This window comes from Larimichthys crocea, chromosome XIV (assembly GCF_000972845.2).
Source record: "Larimichthys crocea isolate SSNF chromosome XIV, L_crocea_2.0, whole genome shotgun sequence".
Taxonomy (NCBI): domain Eukaryota; kingdom Metazoa; phylum Chordata; class Actinopteri; family Sciaenidae; genus Larimichthys; species Larimichthys crocea.
The window spans coordinates 8,952,872-8,980,761 of NC_040024.1; the positions used below are offsets into that span (position 1 = coordinate 8,952,872).

Consider the following 27,890-nt stretch of genomic DNA (forward strand, 5'->3'; position numbering starts at 1 on the left):
CAGAAACTAATCACTTCAGAGTCACTTTCCTTGCCTTCTTGGCCGCAAACTCAGCAACAAATTCTCTATAATCCAGTTTGGATGCAATGTCCTTTTCAGTGGATAGCAGAGCAAGCCCGCACAGTCTCTCCCGATGCCACAGTGTCGGTGTGCGTGATGGAGATGCTAGTTGTTACCACCGCATCTCTGGAAGTGCTGACAACTTTATCCAGCGATCCCCACAGTGAGTTGTGAAATTCTTCCTTCTTTTTCTTCTTTTTATTTTTTTCCTTTTCTCAGAGCCCGATTCGTGCTTGCGAAATCGGTCGCATTCTCTTGCCATCGACATGTTTACTTTCCCCCGCTTTAACATTCCTCCTCTCCTGTCTTCAGTGAGGATGCATTACGTAATGAAAAACCCGTTTCATTTGTTGGATTTGTTTTGTTTTTATTTATTTATTTGTTTTTATGTGACATGTCATTGGTACAAGATCATACATAACTAATGTATTTATGTAAACAAATTACGATGGAGTATTAGGGCCACATTTAAATAAAACATTTTTTTTTATTAATTACGAAAATAAAATAGTAAAATATGGCGAGAATTAATTACGAAATTAAAGTCGTTATTACTCGCCATATTTAGTAATTAATTCCAAAAAAATGTTTTAATTTAAATGTGGCCCTACTACTCCACCATAGAGTGGTCCCTCGTTTATCGCGGGGGATACGTTCTAAAAATAACCCGCAATAAACGAAATCTGCGAAGTAAGTTTTACAATTATTATACATGTTTTAAGGCCGTAAAACCCCTAACCACACACTTTTATACACCTTTTTACACACATTTTGTACAGTACTCCCTTAAACAGGACGCAGAACACATGTGCGGTTCTCCCTTAGCCAATTTTGGACGCAGAACACAATGCACGTTCATAATGTACAGTACGCTGTAAAAAAAAAAAAAAAAGCATTGAAAAACACTGAAAAAAATCCACGAAACAGCGAGTCCGTGAGAAGTGAACCGCGATATAGCGAGGGACAACTGTACTTTTAATCTTCTAATCTTTAATCCTGCATAACTTTAAGTCTTAATATAACCTGAACAGGTGAGTTGTATATAAATTCACCCTCAGTACAGTTGTCATGAACGGGGAAATTAGCTACAGAGACCAAAACTGTTTTTTTTCCAGGCTGTAAACATGTTTATTTCTGCTGTGAAGTTGGACATTTGAACATGGGGACTTATGGAGACTGACTCACTTCTGGAGCCAGCCTCAAGTGGACGTTTGAGACACTGCAGTTTTTGGCAGTTTTACCTGAGGTTGTAGAGGCTGGTGGAGTTTAATTTAATTAATTTGCAGCTCAGAAACTAAAGTAATGGACTAATTAAAGTGTTGACATGCTGATGGCAAAATATGTCGGTGGACCACCAGTTATTAAGACTGCAGCTGAGATCCTCCCCTGGGTGGTTCTGGTATTATGGTGATGGAAGTGATGAATGTCCCGGCAATTAATCCAAACATTGCTGAGATATTTGACTCAGAATCATTAAAGTCTTTGGGATTCGCTGCACAAAGTTTCATGACAATCCATCAACAGTTGGACCAAAGTTGCTAAACACACAAAAGGTCTCTTATCTCAATAACAGCAGCGGTGTTAAAGATGTTACAGAACAGTGATATTAAATCATCCAGGCATCACAGGAGGATGTTTGTGCGTAATTACATCTCTAGGTAACACCTCTCTGACAGCAGTAGCAATTAAAGCAACAATACAGTCAGGATGTGCAGCATAGAGCCGCCGAAGTGTTGATGAGACTGTCAAAGCATGCACACACCACGGTAACACACCGGGGCTGTGGACTTTATCTTTCTGCAGCATTGCAGTGGACACGGCGGACGAGGAATATGTGTGAGTAGAAGCTGGAGAGAAACATCGAAACACAAAAGAGAGCAAAGAAATGCAGTTTTGTAACGATATGCTGCAACATCAGATGGGAAGGAAGATAGATTGTTGCCAAGGGCGGACAAACTCGAGGAGATGGAGGCTGAAAAACAGATGGGACCCCCACACACACACACTTAGAGACTTCCCACGTATAGGAAATGCTTCTTTACAAAGCTACACTGTATAATAGATTAAAAACTGCACACGCTGTACTAGTGCAAGCCTTTTATTCCGCTCAAATAGCTTTCTCCTGATTGCCTTGCTCATTCCTCTCTTCAGAGATCTCTTCTCTCTAAACATGTAGTTTAAGTCATCAATGCATAGTCAATACTTTGCCTGTACACACACGCGAAGGAGGGAATGTTATTGGCGATCAATACCTACATCTTGGTTAACCCCTGAAGGATCAGCATTTCCCGTTGAGAAGCTCAAAGAGTCCTTCGCCCAGCAAAATTAAATCATGTTTAATACAACAAATCGATACTTGACGTCTTTACATGCTCTAGTTTTCATCAAAACGCTTAGTCATGGTTAAAAGTTACAAGATCAGACGTTGTAGTGGACTCACTCCACATCAATCACCAAACTAATCGATTTCGCCGAGCGCCACGAGCAGCTTTAGTGTCCGGCCGAAATGCTAAGTCATGATTTTTAAATAACAGCTTTAAAGAAAAAGGTGACTAAGCAAAACCACCGTGGTTTTTACACCCACATTAATATTAATCACTTAGAAAGGGCTTGACTGTCCATCAAGTCCATCTTCAGCCTGGTGGAACCAAGTGGAAATACCAAAAACTGCAGTTCCTCAAACGTCCACTTGAGTCTGGCTGCAGAAGTGAGTCAACCTCCATAAGCCCCCATGTCAAAATGTCCAACTTCCCAGCAGAATGTTTTTATGCTAGAAATCCGGCAGCTGTGGTTACCAGAATTTTACTGTAATAAATATGATATAACCTTGGATGTTAGCACTGCTGATTTTATATTTAAGGTTGGTGTTTTATTCCATATTTTTAAAATATGCCATTAAATATTAACAGTGTTTTGCTGTGTACTACTTTATTCTGTATAAATTCCCTTAAAACTTCGTATAAATAAAGGTTTTGCCATAAAATATGACTGTACGGTCAAGGTCGGCATTTTATTCCATATTTTAAAAATAGGGAACCATGACAGTAAAAGCCTGTAAAATATGCCGTTAAATATTATGGTGTTTTGCTGTTTAATAACAGTCTCCTACATAAAATATTCTGTATAAATTCCCTTAAAATGGTTTAACTAAGGTTTTGAAGTATGACAGTCATAATTCAAGGTATATTTTACGGTCTTTTACCGTCATGGTTTTGGTTTTACAGTAGGTCTGGACTGCCTGGAGCCTTTCCATGATGCACCGAGCTCCTCTCTTCTTCCGTCTCTCTCCATCTGAACACATCCATGTCTCATTAATGCATGTTACTAACTTTGCTTCTTCCCCAGAGTTTTTCTGCTTTCTCGCCTCGCAGATTCTCATGGATCGTGGCTACGCCGAGATCGGGGATTGTTCAGACCTGCTGCTGCTGCTGTGGTTCACATCAACTGCTTTTGGCAGATGTCGTCCCACTAATGGTCGGGTTTCTGCCCGTTTTTCCTTGCCACTGTCACCAAGTGCACGCTCATGGTGGGAATTCTTGGGTGTCTGTACACTGTATTATAAAGAGCACGGTCTAGACCTGCACTTCTATTGAAATCTGTTGGATATCTCTTTAATTTACGGTGCAGGAGAGCAACAAGCACAAGCTGACACACACACACACACGTTTCTTCGTTGAGTTTTCGATTGTCACGCAGCACGAGCGTGACAGACATTTGGTGTCAGCCCATTATTCCTCCCTCTTCCTCCTTCTATCTCCTGCAGCCTCCTCACTGACTCTATCTCTCCCTGCCTTCCCTCCAACTCCATTATTTCTGCATTAAAAAGCAGGATGACCCATGTAATTGCCTCCAATGACTGGATCCTAATGAAAGACGAAAACACATCACATTAAGGATGAGACACTGTGTGTGTGTGTGTCTGCGTGTCAAGCTGCCGGGCCTTGACCAAAGCAGATAATATTCTTCGTCAGACCTGTCTGCTACACCCTTTAAACCAGCATATATGTGTGTGTGAGTGTGTTTATGAGTGCCAGCCTGCTAGAGCCTTGACCAGCACAGATAATATTCTCTCAGACTTTCGTTCCACCCTTTTAACCCGGCTGTGTGTGTGTGTGTGCGACTGTGTTTGTGTGACTTAAATTGCATTGGCAGACATGCATAAATATGAAGTCCAAAGGCTCCGTGTGTGAGTCATTTGATGGCAGGTGAGAGGGCATCCGAGCATACTACATGTGGGTGTATGCATGCATGCATTAGTGTGTGTGTGTGTGAGAGAGAGAGAAAATGAAATGAAGAGAGCAGTGGGCAGAGAGACATTTGTTAAACAGGCATGTCCTGTAGATGCATCAAAATTCTTGTATCGACTCACAATCATGCGCAGTAAAAAGGCTTTCTCTTTGAGTTGAAGGTTGGAGATTTGACGGGATGGAACACGACCGGATACATTCACTGCAACCGTTCAGCCTCGCATTAAAAAAAACAGCCGAGCTTGATATCCAATTTTATGAATCTTTCATTCTTTCACCAAATGAGCTATTACGAGATTCAGGCAATCTGTCTCCGATATGAGGCTCGGGCATGAGCAGATGGCAACAAATAAAAATGATACATTATCGTCAGCAACCCTGTGTTTTATCTAGAAGGACGGTAAGGTCTGGCAGGTTCATAAAGAAGAAGAGTTGATGGTCCGCTAGTCTAGCTCATCAATTGAAGAGAACTCTTACGAGTGAGGAGGAGGAGGGCGAATATTCCTCGAGGGGGGAAAACACTTTATGGTAAATTAAGAAGAAGGACTGAGATTGACAGAGCTGCAGTCCAATTAAAGATACTTTGGAGACATTGCACCACTGCAGCAACAGGGACACAGTAAAGCTCATTGGGATATAAAAACAGAGCCGTGATACTTAGAGATAGAGAGTTAAAGTGAATAAAAGATATTAAAGAAAGGTCATGTCCTTCAGATTTCTTTGGGTCGGGTCGTGGTGGCAGCAGGTTTAGCATAGCGTTCCAAGAGGCATCCTAATCAGATGCCCCAACCACCTCAGCAGACTCCTTTAGACGAGCTCCCTCTGGATGTCCAAGTTCCTCACCCTATCTTAAAGTCTGAGTTCAGCCACCTGCTGGAGGAAGCCGATTTCAGCCGCTTGTATCCGCAAACTCGTGACCACAGTTGAGAGCTGGAACGTAGATGGACTGGAAAATCGAGAGCTTTACCTTTCGTCTCAGCTCCATCAACCCGCCGGTCCATCTCACACTCCATTTTCCCATCACTCGTGAACAAGACGCCAAGATACTTGAGAAAATTAAATGTATTTTACTCGTTTGCACAAAATACTCGATCATTAATCCTCTTACAAAAAGTCTCTTGCACTTCGCTGTTCTTCACTTCACTTCCTCGCTTTTATCCTCTCTGGGGGTTGCGGAGAGAAATTAACACTCTCCTCATCTTTGGTTCTTCAACCGTTCTACCATCAAGTTTTCCATCTTCCTCTTGGTATGGATGTAAAGCACCAGTCTTTCTTATTGATCCTTCCCTGTCCAAACTTCACTTTAGTACTTTGTCTCTCACTGCCTTCCATCTGTCCGTACTTAAGAGAAGAAATCTCAAAGCACATACTTAAATCTTCACCCTTCCTCCTCTTTCACCCACATTTTCTTTCTCCTTCATCCATAAATCCCCTTTTTTAAATTTTCATATCACTTTCTCTCACCCTTGACACCTCTAAATCTCTCTTCTTCATTCTCCCATTTGTAAGTTCTGGTACTTTCCTGCCGTTAATCTCTCGCCGTCTTTAAAAACTTCCTCCCCATATCTCCCTTCTCCATCCTAAAAATTGTCCTGTCATTTCTCCACCACATTGCTTGAGCTGTTTTTTGTGTTTATCGCCGCATCTTCCCCGTGTCACCTTCCCTCGAGCGAGCGAGCGAGCGAGCAAACAGTCGTGGTTCATCTTTTGTGTCCAACCGCAAAAGTATCGGAGTGTAGTAATCATAACAGTAAATAATACAGGAAGGATATTCAGTGCTTATTTCAAAGAATGCATGAAATGTGTGGGGTTTTATTTATTTTATGTGCTGACTCGTCCCTCTCTCGTCTTATCATCAATACACAGCCTCAGCAATAATCTCGCATCGCATAGTTTCATTTCAGCGATTTTTTACGCAGCCATATTTCTTCTGTGACACGTTGTTCTATCAACAAACGCCGTCACGTCCCACACGGCGCAAAACAAACGGTCAGTCTTTGTCGAACACGTCAAGTGCTCCCCGCATGCATCACCTCCCTGTTCAAATGAAAAGGTGTGTTTGGCACGCCGCCCATCTTCCTCTTCACACAAACATTGTCCTTGTGCTCTGTCTTGGTCTGTAGACTCTCAAGGACTGGAGTCAAAAGAGTTTGAAGAGTTTTGTGTGAGTAATGCTGTGGCCATCTGCCATTTGATACTGTAAAACGCATGCTGGCACAGATAGAGAAAGGTTTGCAATATGGAGCTTATGATCGTCGACTGAACTGATGCTTATGAGTCTTTGTGTTTCTTGGGTGACACAATCTCAAAAGCTTTGATGATTATTGGTCAACAGATGACAGGGTGTCGAAATTTACTGTGACTGATGACAAACAACGAGTTGTCTCGATGAAACCGGTGAGTTCTGTTAGAGGAAGAATACAGCAACTTTATAATGACTATACACGGACGAGGTTCTGTGCAGTTTCCAGTGCAGGTCAATGAACAAAGCAACACATTGATCACTAATGGGTTACCAGATCAACTATGACTGACTGAACGATGACGAGGTTGGCATGGTTGCAATTCAGCAAAGAAGAAGCAACGGTCATACTCGAATTGAGACAACACTACCCTGCCGATATTAGCACACTATGCCAGAAAGTACAGAAGTCCTCATGGTGGATGTAAGAAGGGTATTTAGTCCTAAACCAAAGTACTGGGCATAATAAAAAGTCTGGCCTGATGAAGAAAGGTTAAGGGATCAAAGCTATGACAGTTCAGAAGATATTTCACGCAAAACCACTAGAAGACTAGAAGTTTACTGATCACCAAAGTCAAAGTGAATGTCTAATCAAACAATCCATTGACAGGTTTCTGAGATATTTTGGACCAAAGTGACGAACGGGATGACTTTCGAGCCAAACAATGAAAAGGGCCAAAAATAACCAGAGGCTGAACGCACCAAAGGACGTGTTGACATGAAGTCCTTCAGGGTTTTTTCAAAGTCGTGTCGACCATGTGTCCATGTTCTACAAATAAAACTGTTCAGCCGCACAGAGATCCAAACTAATGGTGCGTTCAGGTGCTCCTCATCAACCTCTAGAGTCAAACATTTCTAATTTTATAAGCACCTCCAAGATCCAACAAAGCGTTAAAAAAAAAGAGGTCAACGGGGACAAGTTGAACGATGCCCAAGTTCCCAGTGTATAATATAGAACAACTTTCTAACTTTGATTGACAATATATTTGAAAGACGACCACCTGAATGTATCGTCCTGTGATATTTACTGACATTACAAGTTGACAAGGGTTATAAATCTCTCTTAAACACCTGACACAAAGAGATTTATAGGATGCTAAGGACTAGGAAGGATGTACAGGGTTCATTTGAAGACTTGGAACAGCAGGTTTGTCAGCAAACAAACGAAGATGCTTTAAATTAACCTTGTTGAACACTAAAGTCTATAAATGCGGATTCAAACATAATTTTTTATGTGTGCTTTTGTAATCACACCCTCATAAAGTCTAAACATCTTTACCGTCAGAACTGTGCAGCATCTGCATCTGCAGCTTTGCCGAGGGGAAACTTTTAATCTGGCGACGTGAGGGCCTTGGGACTCGGGAGGCAAAGGAGATTACAACACATCGAGAGTTAGGTTAATCAAAAGCAACGTGAAGCCATAGAAGAAGAAGAAGAAGAAGGGGAGAAGAAGCTTAGCGTGACGTGACGAGAGGCAAAGATAAAAGGAGAGAGATCATATAAAACAATCATGCAAAAGCTCGAATTCACAGCGTGATCAAAGGCGGCGACGACGCTGAAATAGACTCCTAATGCAAAGTGTGTGTCTTTCCACGTGTGTGTGTGTGTGTGTTTTCCATTAATCTCCTCCTAAGAGCGTCCCCGTGGCTTCACTAATGTTTGAAGAAGCTATTTGAGACTCAGCGACTGCAGATTACAGATAAAGAAAATTACTCTGTCACAATTTATCAGCGGCGAAATCATCGTGCACGCGTGCATGAGTGTGTCCGTGCGGTAGGGAGAACAGAGGGTTTTTCTTGCTCGGGCATATGTCTGCACGCATGTGCGCTCGTTTTTTAAATTTTTTTTTTTACCCCTTCCTCCGTGGAGACCCCACGCACCGTCTGTCTCCGACTGATTCGGTATTCATTGCCACAGAGAGAGAGGGAGGGGAGGAGAGGAAGGAAGAAATTATGAGATGCAGAAGGAGACGAAGCCAAAGACAGCGAGACGACAGCGAGGGAGGAAGGAGAGGAGAGATTTATCAGCAAAAAACAAAAATGCCCATTTTCATTCATGCTTCAACTGTCCAAACAGATGTCTCCACTGTTCTTACAACAATGCAGCAATTTTACATCCTGATGTTAAATGTCACCTGCGCTTCCAAAATGACTTTTCACTGTCACGTCTGCAGCCATTTTACAAGAGCAGGTGCTGCAGATCTTCTGCTTTAAAAAAAAAAATCTCTCTGGTATTTTTCTCTCTCTTCTCCAAATGGTGGATTTCACTGTAAGAGAGGACAGAGCAGCCGAAGAGGTGGAGGAGAGAGAGACAGAGAGACGAGAAGAGGAGGAGGAGAAAGGCTGTGCAAAAAATGATGAGGAGAACGAAAGAAAGGAAAAATGGAGGCTGGAGGAGGAGTGGGGAGGTGTTTTCCATCCTGTTAGTTCTTCATTAGGGTTTTCAAATCTAATGAGAGGGGAAGACGGAGACAAGGAGGAGACAGGAGATATTAAAGGAAGTGTGCAAACAAGGAGATACAGAAAATGGAAATGAACAAAAATGATTCATTAGAAAGAGAAAAAAAAAAGATGCTGTAAAGCAACAGTGAGTAACTTTTCTACCGGAAACATCATGTTGATGTTACACCGACTTGTAATTGGGTGAATGGTGTCTGAGCTTTTTAGACCAGGGGCGAGGGGCAATGCTGATAGGGAGAAGATGTAGGTGTTGTGCCAGAACAGGAGCTAAGGTAACCATGACCGCTGATCAGTGTGTCAATAAACAACCGAAGCAGCGGGGGGAGCACAGGTCTTGACCAATGACAGTATCTTGAGTAGTGCATTGTGGGATTTGTAGTATGAGCGGCGGGAGTGCGATTTACCAGCAGGCCGTTAATAATAGATGTCTGAAATTATCCCAAGGCCTTTGGGCCTTGAGTTTGACATGTCTGTGTATGGACATAATGACAAAGGTGGAGATGGATTAATGGAAGGAGGCATATCAACTCTCCCAGTCTCGCTGGTACTGCATAGCAATAACACTCCACACAGGGAGTGTGTGTGGTCAGAAAGGACAGACAGAAGCCGTGTGTGTTGCAGCCATTTGAGGTTTGCACATTGTTTTAGCTCCGTCTACATTTCCAAAGCAGCATCCCTAATTAATTTGCCCGGTGGGGTCGATCGCAGTGTGTGTGTGTGTGTGTGTGAGAGAGAGAAACGAAATGTCAAAGCGAGTGCAGAAACCGCAAAACACGATGAGCTCACAGAGGAGAGAGGCCGTGGTGACTGTTTCCTCCCATGTGTCACTTTGTTTACCATGACATGCTTCATATAGTAATTACCAGTGATGAGGAATGGGGGAAGGGGGATGACACATGGCAGAGGTCATGGGGTCAGATGCTACAGTTATTTCTCTGTGCCGTAGAGCGCCAATATGGCCACAAAAATCATCATGCCATGCATCAAGCTTTGAAATCAAATCTAATTATGTAATCCGTAATCTTTTATCAAAACCATCCAGGTTCAGCTAGTTTCAAATCAAGACACCTACAACAAACTAAAAACCATTGAAACATTCAAAGAACCGAAGTCCAGTTTGTCCCAAAGAGACGGTATACAAATTAAATTCAGGATGTAAGATAAGAGCAAGGGTTTGTTTCATTAAGAGCTTAACAATTTCTGAACCAGACCCAAAATGGACCTGGATCAATCAACTTAAACCAGGTTAGAGTCAACTGAGCCAAAGTTCCTCCCAAAGTTTGGATATATCAGATGAATGAGGAGAGATTGCGTATGATGGATGGTAGAAAAGAACAAATAAACAACATATCTAAGATGTATTCATAGCTTTGACTGTCACTGATTTAATCGTGGAGGACAGAGAGTTTTTAGGATGCATCTTCTCTTGTGTTTCTCTTACTTTGACTTTCATCTTTCTAGTCTCTGGAGTCAGATCGATAAACCCTGCCTTCGTCCTTTCCCTCACCCTTCATTACTTTTTCTTGTCCACATTCTCAGCTGACAAAAGATCAAACTGAAGAGACAGAGTCAGGGGCAAGAGGTTTGGAAGTGTTTTGGGCGGACCGGTTCTGTCTTTGTTGTGGTTTGCGGCCCTGAACTGTCGGTCGTAACACGAACACAGCTGGGGTTGCCAATTAATTCACTGGGCCCACAGAGATGAAACTTGTGGTGGACTGTCGTGCTATTGTGAGGCTGAACAAAAACAAACCAACAAGGAAAAGTGAAGTGAATGCAAGGCAAAGGGAAACACACAACTCCTCTGCAGAAATACAAAGCTGACTTATTAAAGTGTCAAGGTTGGATAAAATGGGTATATGGCTGCAAGGTAACAACATACAAACATCCTCTTGGTATGCTCTAGAGTTTCCCAATGAATCGCCTATGTGCATGAATGCAGTAGAACCACAGGTATTCATCTATATACTGTAAGGAAATGTCAAGGACTTACATGGCATATGTTTTCAAATGTATACATTTGTTGTCATGGCATTTCAAAGAACATGTTATCTGAAGGCTGCTGAAGGCGAGAATGTTCCAAATAGCTGTACTCAAAGGCGGCATGAAAAACCTGAGAGGGTGAAACGTGACAATCATACAAATGGGTACAGTAGCGTACATTTTTCTGCGAACACGAGCACAAAAAGTGATTGAGAAAGAAGTCCAAACCATGCCTGCCTACTTTTCCTCGACCGCATTCAACAGATTTGCCAAGCGGGAAGAGTTATTTTGGGAATACCATTCATTTTCCCCAGTTGAGTCACTTCTATAATGACTTGGAGGGACAAATCGTCAACACAAGAAGAAGAACAGTTGTTGGTTCTAAGACTCCCAGGGTGCATTTTGTCAACAAACATCCAATTAACAAGTTTAGAACTATGTTAATGGACGTGTGCTGCTGACTGAGGGAAGATGCTATGCAGACGATTATGTGTTATGAAAGCTGGTGCTACCATCTGCAGCTCAAATAAAATTTGCTTTTGGGTTTTGGATCAATACACATCAGCTGATGCTCATGGGTGTTGTAATATTTAGAGCCATCTGTCATGCCAAACAAGGTTGAAATAATTAAAACTGGTGGTAACATAAACCTATATGATTGTTCTGTTATGCTTCAAGAGCGAGCAGCCTGTGAAATTCACCAACTCTGCAGCTGTGCTTGTCCGATTGTTGCTTTTTAGGAAGCTGTTGGACGCCGAGGCCTCCAATTATAACAGAGTTTCATTTGTTGGTTGACCTCCAGTTAAAGCGCACCGACACCTTTAAACAACAGTCATAATTCGAAATACACCGTCGAGGAACAAGATGTGGTTGTAATGAAGTTTAATAGGCGTTGGGCCGGTGTGTAATGTAGGGCATCCTCCTCTGTGAAACATTGTCCACAGTCTGTTGAAAAGGTGACTGCACCGTCCATTTATACACCCAATAACTCATTCAAATGTGTTAAATGGAGCGTGGGCTGGACCAGTCCACGAGTATTTCCACAACCTGAGTCAGCCTTTTCTGCATAAATGAATAATTTGCCCGTGTCTCGAAAATGCACTATTGTATGTGTGTCTATTTGTTTTATGTGTGTATGTGAATGTCTGAATGTGTGGGCGAAGAATGTGTGTGTGTGTGTGTGCCCTCCTTATACAAGGCCAAGTTTGGACTTGCCCCAAGCTAAAATGACTAAGTGAGAGAGTCCCCGGCCTGTTTTTCGCTTTCACCTCGCTCCTTATCTCTTCATCGCGTCCACCTCCTCCCTCTCAGCGCTCAAACAAACAAGCAAAATGCATTTGTGATCTGCCAGATGAAATAGATGATGTTTCTATCAGGTTCCAGCATTTTTTAAACTCTGAGCAACAGGAATTTAAAATGGCAGGTAGATTAAATCTGCTCCTACAGAACCGAGGATCGGAACATAAAACCTTTACTCTCTCTATGAAGACTCAATGAATATTTATGTCCGATGCATTGCACGAAGAAACACCGACTTTCAACTTCTGATACATCATCATCAGTTCATATATCAGTACCCATGCAGAACACATCACCTCGGTTTGCTTTTGATGGATACAAAATCAGCCTGCCTGCCTTGTTAGCTATTCCCATCAGTCTCTAAATGTGCCAGCTGCTTCCTACTCCACCATCCTACATACAACGACTCCCGGCTTTTATCAGCCCCCCTTTCATTAGTAACTATACATTCTCCCTCCCACATGATTGAATTCCTCTTTTGCAATCCAGCAAAGTGTTTTGGATCCACTATTTAATGATTTATTGGATTAATCCCTTATTCAGATGGGACCAGTCATTTGGACCGGGAATGTCTTTTTACTATCAAGACGTTTGAGTCTCTTCTCGTTCATTCTAATGGAAACCACCAAAAAAAAACCAAACAACATAAATCCAGGCTCCTCTTTTTTCTGAAGGCAACTCCCAGCAGGTTTTGCTTTTAGGATTGTTCCCACTGCGGGTTCCCACTGTTTCTGTTGGACAACACCATGGAGGCGTGACACTCTTTGGTTTTAAAATATCCCTTTTCTTCAGAAATCCCTAAGCCACCTCTATCTGTCAGAGCTGTTGAGATAACAGGGAAGGAATACTAAACATAATCTTCTTGTTCTGCCGTCCAGTTTTATTAGGTACACCAAGCTACAACTAAAGCAGTCTAATACAAAAGAACAATGTAAAGTATGCATATAAATATCAGGTTGGTTCAAATGTATCGTCTTCTGGGCTTCTGGTGTAGCCAGCAGATTAATGCTAATGTGACAGATTGGTTCAAAGAAGTGCACCCAAATGCAGATGGAGAAGGTAGGAGGTGAGTGAACAAAAAGCAGAATTACTGAAAAAGAAGATGAACACAAAATAAGGCGTCCACCCACCCATCCATCCATTCGAGAGAAGTCCAGTAATCAGAAGTCCAGACGATGAAAAATCCAGAACCCGGTTACGCAAATACTGAAACAAAGGACACACAAAGAAAGGCATGGTGATGAGACACAGGTGGAACACAAAGGCAGGAAATAAAAGACAAGGAGAGGGGAGAATTACGAAATAAAACAAAACCATTAAAGCTAAATCGTCATCGATCGATAGGCAATGGGTTCAGACCAAGAAAAAACCCTCAAACGGCCACTTGAGGCTCATTCGACCCGCCTCAGGTCATATGCAAGTTCATGAGAGACATGCTAGACTGTACACCACAGAAAAAGATGCAGTCACCCAGTACATACAGTCGGTGTAATTGCAGTCCTTTTTGCTCCCTCCAGTTCTTATCCTCTCCTCTATTTCCTGCCTCCGCCTCCCTTAATGTATCCTCTCGCATTCTCTAACAACGTCGCAGCGAGACCCACCAGAGACAAACAACTGTCTGGAACCAACTGCAGGTCTCCACCTGCCTCCCCGGTGCCATTGCTACGCCTATTAGCCACGAGCTAATTACCCAGTGGCACTCCCCGTGGGATTGGCTAGCCCCACACTAAGCTAATTAGCATGCACCCGATTGAGCGGACAGGGCTGGCTGAGCAAGTGGAACTAAGAAAGGCAGACGTGGAAGCAGAGATAAAATTAGGTGCGGTGCAGCCGGTGAGGTGAAACGCTCGTTGTCATCAGAGGAAAAAGCTTCATTAGCGTTTGAGCTAATTGGGAAGGAGGAAATGTTGTGCAGGCCGGCAAGACGTTTGGAAATCTCTCAAATGTGACATCAAGCAAAGGCTTGGAGATCAGATTTCGGTGGGCTGCATTAAGCATGGACGACCCAGTGGGACCAGGCACCAAATTGGTTCCATAATTCAGGATTATGCTACATGAAAGAATGTGTTTTTTTTGTTCATTAAGCACAGCAGAACCAGCTTTGTACAGTACAGCTTGTCATCTATAAAGGCACTAAACTGGGATCTTGCACGGGCCATTATCCTGCCGGGGCTCCATGGTGCCGCTGCAGTGCAGGAGTGCTGCAGTAGATAATAAGCACTACCAAAGATAGCTTTAGTTTTCTGTATTGTCACAGAGGAACAGACCTGTCACTGAGACCACCCACTGGTTTATGGATTGCTGGTGAAGAGGGACACTGTATTGACCTATAGACAAAGTAAAAGCTACTTGTCTCACAGGGAAGTTCAGCTGACGCTCTGTGGTCATCGATCTAGGAATCTATAAGGTGTATGTGTGTGTTGTGAGGCAATTTTCTACTCCAGCATGGGAGTTACACGGGTCTAGCATATGTGTTGAAGTCACTGTAGGGATAGTGTTCATTTTAGTTTGTTTTGGGGAGCAGCTGTATGTTTGCTCATTACTGTGGTAAGAGGATAAGGTTGTCCCTCGACACAACGGATAGGTAACATAAGGTAGAAGCCTCGAGTCAGATAAAGATAAACATTTTCCCTGTTTAGTAGATCCAAAACCCAACCGAGCATATCACCGTGACACTGTTTTGGTCCATCCTCCATGCGACTTCAAACCCCAACAGAAGCGTTTCGGAAGCGCTTCGCCTGCGATTCTTTGTTTACTTGCTCATATTTGGTTGTTTTTCCTTGGCGTAGGTGCTTCTAAGTGTGTAAATATTCTACGTAGGTAATCGTTTCCCTTTTGACAGTTTGCACAGGGTGTTTTATTTTGAAAATCAACTGGATTCTCTATGCTATTTCTGTGCCTGCTTCTCAAATGAACCACGGTTGGCCTGTTAGGGTTTGAAACATTGACGAGAACGGCCATGTAGAGCTCTGGCGGCCACGTCACATACGTGCCCGGTGGAATTTGGGGATAATGACAACACCTTATACTATAGATACATTGAGTATGACCATTTATTGACAGTGTGGCACTCTTCTGATCAGAGAGAGAGGACAGCTTCTTCAGAAATGAGGCGGCATCATGTTGTGACAAGTGTTTTGATGAATCCTCCATTCTCCTTGGCCAAGCTTCAACAAACCTCTCAACAAAAGGACGTCTTGGCCTCCTTTGAGCTTTCTCCGCACTGTCCACAACATGTATAAAGACTGGCGAATGTAAAAAAAAAGCACTTATTGTCATGAAAATGTGGGTACATGTGAGTGTAAATCCAGCATGTGCGCTATCAATGTGTAAAAATACACTTGTCCTTGAAAGCCAAACATCGTCTCTGCGTGTCTCAGCCTCCACATTGCAGGCGCTGTGTGGTACAGTCAGAAATACACACAGCATGCACAATGAGGAAGCCTCAACACGCCGTTTAATTGGCAGCACAACAGGCTAATCGGCGACTTGAAGAACTAACTAATTAGGCCGACCTGATGGCCAGTGAAACAAACAAAAAAAAAAGAGCAGCCTCGCTGATGAGAAGCAAAAAAGCCACAGAGTGGAGGATTGTTTGCTTTCCCTGATCTTGCTGATATCAAGACCTCACTTTCTTAGAAGAACTTTAACTAAAATTTTAACTCAGTTATTCTTCTCTACTGAGGCCCTGAAGTGACTTTTTTCTAGTGTTCCTTCAGGGCTTTTTCTGCTTTTATTAGATAGTTGAGACCAAAGAGATGACGGATGCAAACTGAGGACGTTGTGGTTCATGGTCAGCAGCTTAACCCACTGGAAACTCTGATTCCCATTCTGCCATTCCTCCAGAGGATAGGGTTGTCTCAACCTCTCGACACAACAGATAGGTAACAACGTAGATCCGTATACAGAAACAGATAATGTTGGAACCAAGTGGCAACCTCCGTGTCTGTGAAGTGAAGCCTAAAAAAATGCCAAAAACTGCAGTTCCTCGAACGTCCTCTTGAGGCTGGTTTCAGAACGAGTCAGTCTCCGTAAGTCCCCATGTTCAAATGTCCAACTTTACAGCGGAAATAAACATGTTTACAGCCTGGTACAAAAAACAGTTTTGGTTCAAATTATATTAAGTTAAAGTTGCACCAATGATCCACGTCTTTGCCGATTTTTAGATTCATCAGGAGACGGTAGAGGTAAGACATGACAGAACATGGCGGCGCGGCATCTTGTCATGACAAGTGTGTTGATGAATCATTCATTCTCCTTGATCAAGCTTTGTGCTATTAAACTATCTACAGCACGGCAGAACTAACAAGTGCACGATATACAACAGTGTAAATAAGAAGCTATAGCTTCTAGTAAGTATCAATATCTGAAGTATTCCTACACTTGACGATTATACCAACAGGGACATTGTATTTAAAATACTTTAATATGTAGTTGGTCCTCCTTTTGCAGCTTTAACAGCTTCCACTCGTCTTGGAAGGTGTGTCTGTGGGAAATCTGTGTCCATTCATTCTGTAGAGCATTTATGAGGTCGGGCACTGATGTCGGATGAGAGGGCCTGGCTCGCAATCTCTGTTCTGGCTCATCCCAAAGGTGCTCCAAACTCATCAAACCATGTCTTTATGGACCTTCGTGTGTTGGAACTGAAAAGGGCCTTCCCCAAACTGTTACCACAAAGTTGGAAGCATAGCATTGTCGAACATGTCTTGGTATGCTGAAGCATCAACATAGCCCATCATTGGAGATAAAGGGCCTGTAACCCAAACCCTGAAAAACAGCCCCCATACCATTATCCCTCCTCCAACAAGGCAGGTGTGGCCAAACACTTTTGTCCATATAGTGTGTATGGAGTACATTGTACAGTTTCTGTTGCACTGTATCTGCACCATAACTACCTGATCCTCACAAAAGAAAACTCTCAAGTTCACCATAGAAACGGTCACAAACTGAAAATTGTGTTTTTCTGATAGACAATCCATCCTCGTTTAAAATGATCTGAATGATGACTTAGAGAAACCATCAATACACATGATGAATATCATTTCCTGCTGAGTGACTTTTAGATGTTCTACCCTCCCTGAACTTTAAATGGACTCATCAGTGATCATCATCTTCCACGATAAGAAGAAACGAGCCAACAAAAGCAGTTACAAGAGTTACACTGCGCTTATTTCTTTTAATAAGCCTGCCGACAATCGCTTCCCATACACCCTTTAACGAACTGCATGTGTGTGAGCCTGTGCTTGTTTGGGTCTCACTATACCGAGCATGACCTGCTCAGATATGTCGAGGCCCGGAGGCTCTGCATTAATGTCTGTGCTGCTTTCTGTGTACAGGTGTGTCAAATGGCAAAAAAATCCCATTTTTACAGAAGCAGCAATTCAGTCCACTAAGACCTGACATCAATACAGGATTTACTGCGTAAGTCCTTCATGCATAGCGCTTGATTTTTATCCTGAATTTCTCCCCTGGAGAAGCTCACTTTTTATTATAATGAAGCAAACTTGCAGCAGTGGATTAAACGTTTATTTATACATGAAAAATCTTTGATTTACACAATTTATATGCAAAAAATGTTCAAATATATCTTGGGCTGTTGGTTTAAAAGGTTCTATTTAGAGGGTTACATGGTCCCTTAACTGTGCGATTTCCTCTTTTCCTGTCAAGTAAACCTTCATATGCATACACACACTGCACGTACAGTATAGTGGTTTTCCCCATACACTATAAATCACCATCTTCTCAGGGCCACCACACACACACACGCCTATTCCCCCACTAACAACGCCAACGCTGTGACAGGCGGAGAGATAAATTTCCCTCCACGTCCGGGGCTGAGGAGGAGAAGGAGGAACACTTTCAGACTAATTGGAGAGAAAAGACGAAGAACTCTCACGTTGTTGTCACAGGCAAGGACAGCGCGTCCTTGTTAAAGCTAAAAACTTCCAATGGTCCGCCTCATTTTCTACCTGTAATGGTCAAAATTTTCATAATTAAACCTAAAGACGATGTAGGAGAATATAACGAACTGCAGACAGATGACGGAAACGCGAGTTAAAAGAATGGATATGTCCTTACTAATACTAAATATTTCAGACTGTAGATGTGATTGCAGGTTTGTGCCAAACTTTTTAAGCTTCCTAAAACACTGCATTTATATTTTGCATCAATATTTTAGACGTTTACTGCAGCAAAAACAGCGAGCGGACAAAACTTTATAGACTTTACAAACAGCAGAAGGTCCAGATTGGACATACAATCACATCTATGTTGGGTCAAACCATGCAACAGCAGACACGTTGTTCCCTGCAGATGATGTGTAACCCCTCTGGGCTGATCTGGAAACACATCCTTTCTCTTTATTGAATGAGAGACTAACAGGACAGGAGCCGATACTCAGCGGACCTCCTGAAATGAATTTAGCTGACAGGTTATTAACCCATTAATGACTGATGACTATATGTAGTACAGTATGTCGAGGAAAAAGCCACATAGGAGTTTCTTTTTCTTTCAAGACGTGGCTACACACAAATTTTGTGGTTGTATATTTATCATGCATTTATCAGGAGACACTCAGATTTAGGCTCTATTTACAGAATATGTCAAAAATGAAACATAACTATGTTTTCATTAGTGTATAATCACCTGAAAATAAGATTTTTTACATTTTTGTTACCTTAGAATGAGACTTTATTATTCACAGACAGTGACTAAAACACTAAACACTGGCTACAGACAGGACCTTTCGTGTTTTTCAAGTGTTTGGTGGACACTGTAGTTTATTCGTTTCTTCACGCAAGGCAGGAAAGGGTGAGGCGAGGGTGTTGCAATGAGTAACCGCACACACTGTGGCTATAAATGTCACTAATTTAAAGATGTATTACTTAAGTGCAAAGATGACACTAAGCCCAAAGTTTGTCTTTTCATTTATGGAGTTATAGAAGATTTTCTGAAAGTACATCTATTACTTTTTTTTTTTTTTTAGTCTTCCCGTTCATGCTCAGACTTGAGTCATAATCTCAGGGCATCAGTTCGCGAAGCTTTCTCTCACTCATGCACTCCCTTATTTCCTCTTTCTTTCTGTTGCTCATCTCGCCGGCGCTCTCTGCCACCCGGCTTCTCTTTCCATCCAGTGACTCAAGATACCCAGACGCGTTCCTGCAAAGCTCGCCTGCCCAAGGTTGTGCTTCGGACGTGGACCGTGTGGGCGATGGAGTCTGAGTTAAAAAAAAAACAAATACATTTTGATTCTATACATAGTGTGGTGACGTCTTCTCCTATCTGAAAAGTTATATCTGCACTTTCCCTTCAGCCAATTAGTGTGAATCTGCTGCAACAATCAAGTCTGACATTGAGCGTAACATCTGGATGGATAAACGAACAAAAAAAAAAAACATCCATTTGGATCATTAGTGTTTTGTAGAAGCCACAAAAGAGCTTCATCAAAAAGAAAAGATGCTCTGTACGCCTCATTTCCATAACAACCAACTGCCACTGCCAACAAAGAGTACTTGTGTCCAACTCTTAAGCACTCCCACAGGACGGCCACTAGCTTTATATTTACTGTTTTATGATCAGAATAGAAAGAGCTGCCAACTGTTTCATCACTGCATTATTTGCATCGTTTCTAGCCACGTTGGCGGCGTTGGCTCTAAACAAAGCAATGTCAGCGGGTTGGTCAGTCTATGAAAGTGTGTACAAAAGTTTATGACAATCCGTCAATCCATCATCGAGATATTTCAGTCTGGTATCAGAGTATGAATGTGTTTGTGTGGGAATTTTATGGGGGTTACACAGGTCAAGCATGTGTCATTGTGGGTCACTGAAGGGATAGTGTTAAATCTTTGATTGTAAAACACAGACTTCTTCTTCTTCTTGAGCTGCCTCACTCCCACAACACAACAGATAGGTGCATAACACTGAAGCCTCGACAGTCAAAGTCTCGCAACAATGTTGGACCACTAAAGGTTAAACATATTTCTTTGTTTGTAGACTAACAGCTGACTTTGGTGATCCTCTGATTTTTCATATAGCACAAGCAACATCTTCCGGAAGGATTGCCCCAAGACTTTGGTACAAACATTCATGGTCCCAGAAGATTGACCTTAAAGACTCTGGTGGTCGCTCTACTGCCACAATCAGGTTGACATTTGTGGATGGATTACCGTCTGATACACACATTACTGTTCCTTTCAGCAAACTGTCAGAACTTTAGTGGTCTTTTTGTTTTCTCGTTTGGTCTAGTAGTGGTTTATGACTAAATACCAATGACAGCATAAAGAATGGGACGGAGATTGAGTGACGTCACCCACAGGTTTCCAATGTGCTGTTTTGAAGGTTGTATCGCTTCACCCACCTCCAGGTTAAACGAAAAAATCAGCAAAGACGTGGGTCATCAACATATAGTTGAACATTTTAGATATGACTTAAGTATATGGAAAAGTTCTGCCTTTCATTTTCTTGTTGTTGACCACCGTCAAGAAGAAATATGGCAGCTTGACAAGCAAGAAACACTGACACTGTGTTATTCACTTTGGTTTCCTGAGTTCGGACCCAGAACTCCTCGGAAGGGTTCGACACAGGGAGTGAAACAAACTAAACTGAAATTGAGTCTTTGTGGGCGCATATTGCAAACGCTGTGTCATCTCTGAATGCTGTGCCATCTTGCTAACCTTTAGTGGAGGTGGATGATGAATACTGAGGGAGCTGCACTGTGTGTCTCATTATGCAGCAGTGTCTTTCACGCTGCATATAAAACAATTGTGTCAATCCTTGCTTTTACTGATATATCATCACTCTGCAGAAACTATAATAAGATAAAAAACAAAACAAAAGCTCTTCGCCCCGAGGTGCCAAAGCTGACACATCTATCTGCATTAATTCTGATTATTCTGTCAAAGTGCCTCAGTGTTGAAATTCGCCTCATCTAATCTCTTTTATGAAACTTAAAGCCAGGTTTATTGTCCTCCAGCAGCGTCACGCTCCAAGTTAAGAAAAACACACTTGTAGTGTATTTATAGACCTTCAAGAAACCTTGTACCAGCTTTCTTAATTCGCCAAATGAGCGAACGGATGCGTTATCATTCAGTGTGCCGGATGTGACAGACCAGTACAATCAGGCCTTCAGGGCGACGATTAAAGCAAACAAGCATTTTTGAATATATGAATGCATAACTAAACAGGGTGTGTGCGTGTTGCTTGGAGGAAGAGGCATGTCAAACTCAATCAGAGTTGCATGCGAAGGGATGAGAAAGGAACTTTAGATCGTGTGATAGTAAGTTCACGTAGAGGTAAGTGTGTGTTCACTTCTCCCGCGTGACCTACGCGGTCAAAAGGCTAATAGCAACAAGCTTGGAAGACGTGGATGAGTCGTTCTCCACCTCCGAGCTCGTGTGGCATCCCCGCCGTAATTTGCAATTATATTAAAAGCCGCGTCACGGCTCGGGTTTCTTGTCTTGTCTTAATGTTATCAGCTCAAATCCCACCTGGAACAACTGAGTCAGCGCCAATGTTTGAGTGCAGCTCTTCAGCCGTGAAGATGGCGAAGCAAAATACTTTATGGAGGAGTTGCACAAAGATTAATATTCACATTATTCATATTAATTCTGTTGGGGTCACAGATGAATGAAAGCTCCCCCACAACAGGCCGAAAAAATACAAAAGTTCAAGTTTCACTCCCAATCTTTTGCTTTTGTTCATAAATTAATCACTTTAATATCGATTAAAGTGATTATTTTGATAATCCTGGTTGCATCTATATAGTTTGGAATCCCCAATGGTTATTAATTGAAGTTTAAAGATCCAGTTTAGAACATTTAAGGGGATATATTGGTGGACATTGAATATAGCAAGCATAACTATGTTTTTATGTGTGTATGTTAACCTGAAATTAATCATCATTATGTTTTTGTTGCCATAGAACGAGACTTTAATTTCGACAGAGGTACCGTGTCCTCTTCCATGGAGTCCGGACAAACCAAACATTGGCTCTAGATAAGAAGACCTTTCCTGTTTTTCACGACCACTGTACACTGACCACTAGACGCCACTAACTCCTCAACAGCTTCTCAGTGGTTGATTTTCGGTCCATCTGGTTTCCTGACAAAACAAGCAACAGGCTACCCAACTCCCGATACAAGCTGTGGTCATCTCACGCCCTCCAGCCTGCTCAGTGAAACTCTTTCAGATGATCCAGAACGTGGCGGAGCGCCTAGTTTCTACACGCTAATGCTCGCCTACAAAGTAGTCTCCGGTTCTGCATATGTTACCTCCTCCAATGATCGACGCCTGGCTCTGCCACCCAGTATGTTCAGGACAATCCAACCTTTTCTTGTCTGTTGTTCCTCGTTGGTGGAACGTCCTACCAGTTCCTACCAGATCAGGGGCGTCCCTCTCTACCTTCAAAGATCTCCTGAAGACCTCCAGCTCTTCAGAGAGGACCTCCTCTACAACACTACCAACACCTGGACATGATGAATCTATCCCCCTCTACAACTGTCACAGTACTTATTGCTGCACTGACATTCCCTTGGGCTCGGAGAAATTGTGATTTCAGTTTGTTTTGACGTTTCACATTCGAAATGATTAATTAAGTCAATCAGGAAAAGATTAACCGATACAAACAGTCGTTAGTTGCAGCACTAATGGTAGGCCAAAGTTGGTTCTACTGCATTAATTTATTATTCGTTACGTTTACAACCTCTAATTAGATCTTCATCCAGCATCATGCTCTCATCAGCGCTTCATCATCAGTGGATGTCAATGAACAGACTACAATCCCATCAACGAGGTGTCACACACCCAGAATTTACCACCAGAGCAGCGGTTGCAACCTGATGAAATGCTTTTGCAAAAGGGGGGTCAAGGATGTGTCACGGCAACAATACAGTTACCACCGCGGACATAAACACCGCAAACTATAAAAAAAAACAGCCACCCACATTCACCACTTTAAAGGCTTCAAAGCTCAGCTGAAGGTAAAGCCTACTGTTCTGCGATTTCAACATGGAAGTGTTCTTAACTTTTAAATGCAATAAAATGTAAAATAATTGATCTGGATGTTTAGAAAACAGCGAAGGCTAAATGTTGGACGCAGTTGGCATCACTCTAAAGAGGCTTTCAGGTTTGAAGGACATCAGTCGCCAGAGGACTGGGATGGTGGGTGATACGAGGGAGGACCGGCACCCTTCAACTCACCCCTCAGATGTGTATAAATCTCAGTCGGCCTGTCATCCACCAAGAACCTTCAAGTATATTTACGGCGCCTCTCTGGATTTCGGTGTTCCAGACGATTCCGTCCCCTTCTTCTGATTCTGAGTCAGCGGGTCTAAAAATCGCTCTCATCTCCTTGACACCTTCATCTGAAGAAGACTAACTGTGTGTAACTAAGAGTGGAGAGACACTTTGAGAGGGTGCGAGTCTCCACATGCCTTACAGGCAAGTAACACCCCCGTGCGAGTGGGTGGAGGTTGCGAGATGGAGTGTTTTCAACATATTTGTACAAATGACCCGCATGTGTGTGTGTGTGTGCCAGCCTGAAGGAATCCTCCAGTGTTTAACAGCAGAAGATCAAACGCTCGGATTCTCTTTGTTGCGGCCGATCGTTCTTTTCGCACATTCGCGAATCGCTAATTGATCCGACCACACGTGAAGTTTACAGTGCATATCTCGCCCTGCGAAGATGTTTTACACTCTTAGTATGCAGAGATGTATAAAGTACTGGAGTAAAGGAATGGAGTAGAAGTACAAGTGCTATATCAAAAAACTGACTTGAGTAGAAGTTGAAGTGTTCTTTAAACACCATACTTAAGTAAAAGTACTAAAGTATTAAAAAAAATTTGTACTTAAGTATTGCAAGTAGAAGTATGTAAAAAATTGCTACTCAAGTACTGAAAGTAAAAGTACAAGTACAAGTACTGTTGTTTATATTATTTCAATTATTTATTAAGGCACAACTTCTAAAGTTACAGTGTTACAATGTTCATGGTAGAGTTCTGTGATTTCCCATGGTCTGTGAATGCGTCTGAATGACTGCGAGAGCGAGGGGGCGGGGGAGCAGGTGAGAGAGCGCGCGCCTGGGTGAGTCAGGTGCATGACGTACGCCGCACGAGCGAGGTTGATGTGAGACCGGGTCTGTTATGTTGTTGTTTTTTTTGGCGTGGTTACGGCCGACAGTAACCGAGTACTGGAACCAAACCGTTCAGCAATAAATGCAGTTTGTTCAATATCGCCTCGTCATTCATCACGTGTCCGGCTGGACGCTACAATAGTAACGAGTAACGATTCAGCACATGAAAAATGTATCGGAGTAAAAGTATTAAATTCATCAAAAATATGTAGTGCAGTAAAAGTAGAAGTTGGGGAAAAAAAATAATACTCCAAGAAAGTCCAGATACTGCATTTTAGTACTTAAGTAAAGTACTTAAGTAGTTCCACTTCGTTACTATACATCTGTTAGTATGTGACACACGCATGTTCATGCCGACAGATGACAAGCGTGTCACCTTTTTCCCTCCATCTATCTGTCCATCAATCAACCTGCTTCTCTCTCCAACCAAACTGCACGTCTCTCTTCACTTGAAACATTAATAATAATAATAATGAAATAAAAAGACGAGCCACTTGCTAAAATGAGCTGGTTAACATTACTCTGTTAGTGCACAAAGCCACACACATTGATGTCTTCCCTCCAGAGTCAATCAATAAACCTCTCACGCCAGAAAGAAGTATTACTCCTTAAAAATCAATCGATAGCATCTGTAGGGTTCCCCGGGCTTCTCGTGCATGTTTGCTTCTCTTTTCTTTAATATTTTATGGGCAGATTAAAAGTCCACTGGTCATTCAGGATTCAGAACAGAGTGCATTCAATCTCTTAAATCGGCTGTTCATATTTTTTGTTCTCCCCGCTACAGCAAATTGGCTTTTTCTCTTCACTGATCACGATGTGCTCGAAAACAGAAGCTAGATGGGAGATCAGATTAAATCGTTATGTAATGAATGAATTCTACTTCAGCACAGAATTATGGAGAAATTTAAATTTAAAGGCTGACTACATTTTCTCATTTTCCTGTCTGTTTGACGGCTTATAAAACAACGTTGGTTTTTTTTGTTCTTCTCCAAATTTTCATCTTTGTTTCAGCAGAGTTTGAAATGATTTCACAGTTCATGAGATTCTCGCTTTACTCAGGTGTAGGCCTATTTAAGCTGTAAAAAATTCCCATCTCTCCCTTTTTGCTTTGTCAATGCCATTGCTGCCCTGACTGCAAACTGCAGTCCCTCAATCGTCCACTTGAGGCTGGCTCCAGAAGTGAGTCAGTCTCCATAAGTCCCCATGTCCAAATGTCCAACTTCACAGCAGAAATAAACATTGGTCTTTTTCTTTGGTTCAAATTATATTAAGGCTAAAAGTTATGCAGAATTAACAGTTTTGATTAACTCAATCGATTGAGTGATGTTACAGGTGGTTTGTTTGAGCAACCAGGCTTCATTCAGGTTCACCTAGATCAGTGGTCTCCAAACTGTTCCACAAAGGGGCCGGTGTGGCTGCAGGTTTTTGTTCCAACCAACCAAGAGCACACAGTTCCGGTCGAATCCGCACATCGGAGGCCTATTACTGCGTGTCACTCCCCTCCTCTCTCTGCTTCCTGTCATCTCAGCTGTACTATCAAAAAGGCATAAAAGGCAACAAAAAAAAAGTCAGCAAAACGTCCAAACTGTTAATTCTGCATAACTTTAAGCCTTAATATAATTTGAACCAAAGAAAAAGACCAATGTTATTTCTGCTGTGAAGTTGGACATTTGACATGGGGACTTATGGAGAACTGGACGCAGCCTCAAGTGGACGTTTGAGGAACTGCAGTTTTGCAGCAGGACAGCAAAAAAGAGACATGGGAATTTTACAGCTTAAATAGGCCTACGCTGAGTAAGGCTGAGAATCTCATGAACTGTGAAAATCATTTCAAACTCTGCTGAAACAAAGAATGAAAATTTGGAGAGGAACAAAAAAACCACGCTGTGTTATAAAGCCGTCAAACAGACAGGAAAATGAGAAAATGTAGTCAGCCTTTAAATTTAAATTTCTCCATAATCTGTGCTGAAGTAAATTCATTCATTACATAACGATTTAATCTGATCTCCCATCAGCTTCTGTTTTTGAGCACATCGTGATCAGTGAAGAGAAAAAGCCAATTTGCGGTAGCGGGGGAAACAAAAAATATGAACAGCCGATTAAGAGATTGAATGCACTCTGTTCTGAATCCTGAATGACCAGTGGACTTTTATTATTGCCCATAAAATATTAAAGAAAAGAGAAGCAACATGCACGAGAACCCAGGGAACCCTACAGATGCATCGATTGATTTTTAAGGAGTAATACTTCTTTCTGGCGTGAGAGGTTTATTGATTGACTCTGGAGGGAAGACATCAATGGTGTGTGGCTTGGTGCATAACAGAGTAATGTTAACTAGCTCATTTAGCAAGTGCTCGTCTTTTTATTTCATTATTATTATTATAATGTTCAAGTGAAGAGAGACGTGCAGTTTGGTTGGAGAGAGAAGCAGGTTGATTGATGGACAGATAGATGGAGGGAAAAAGGTGACACCTTGTCATCTGTCGGCATGAACATGCGTGTGTCACACTAACAGAGATGTATAGTAACAAAGTGGAACTACTTAAGTACTTACTTAAGTACTAAAATGCAGTACTGTACTTTTTGGAGTATTATTTTTTTCCCCAACTCTCACTTTTACTGCACTACATATTTTTGATGAATTTAAACTTTTACTCCGATACATTTTTCATGTGCTGAATCGTACTCGTTACTATTGTAGCGTCCAGCCGGACACGTGATGAATGACAAGGCGATATTGAACAAACTGCATTTATGCTGAACGGTTTGGTTACAGGACTCGTACTGTCGCTAACCACGCCAAAACCAACGAACAGTCCCGGTCTCACATCAACCTCGCTCGTGCGCCGTACGTCATAACACCTGCTCCCCCCCCCCTGCTCTCGCATTCATTCAGACGCATTCACAGACCATGGAAATCACAGAACTCTACCATGAACATTGTAACACTGAACATTAGAAGTTGTGCCTAATGAATAATTGAAATAATATAACAACAGTACTTGTACTGTACTTACTGTACTTTTACTTTCAGTACTTGAGTAGCAATTTTTTACATACTTCTACTTGCAATACTTAAGTACAAATTTTTTTTTAATACTTTTTACTTAAGTATGGTGTTTAAAGAACACTTCAACTTCTACTCAAGTCAGTTTTTTGATATAGCATTGTACTTCTACTCCATTCCTTTCTCCAGTACTTATACATCCTGCATACAAGATGTAAAACATCTTCGCAGGGCGAGTATGCATGTAAACTTCACGTGTGGTCGGATCAATTAGCGATTCGCGAATGTGCGAAAAGAACGATCGGCCGCAACAAAGAGAATCCGAGCGTTTGATCTTCTGCTGTTAACACATGGAGGATCCTTCAGGGGCACACACACACATGCGGGTCATTGTGTACAAATATGTTGAAACACTCCATCTCGCAACCTACCACCCACTCGACGGGGTGTGTACTTGCCTGTAAGGCAT

General features: G+C 42.2%; 1 protein-coding gene across 5 annotated transcripts in view; it reads right to left on the reverse strand.

Moving 5' to 3' along the window:
- Positions 1-27,890, reverse strand: part of htr2cl1 (5-hydroxytryptamine (serotonin) receptor 2C, G protein-coupled-like 1) — a 141,851-nt gene that overhangs the window by 69,852 nt on the left and 44,109 nt on the right. Inside the window, exon 2 of one of the 5 annotated variants that reach the window (XM_027287880.1) lies at positions 13,418-13,493. The exons of 3 other annotated variants lie outside the window; for them this stretch is intronic. The gene's annotated coding sequence lies outside the window, so the exon portion shown is untranslated. Of the gene's footprint in view, positions 1-13,417; positions 13,511-27,890 lie in introns of those variants that run through there. One more of the 5 variants, XM_019265123.2, reaches the window with a different exon arrangement.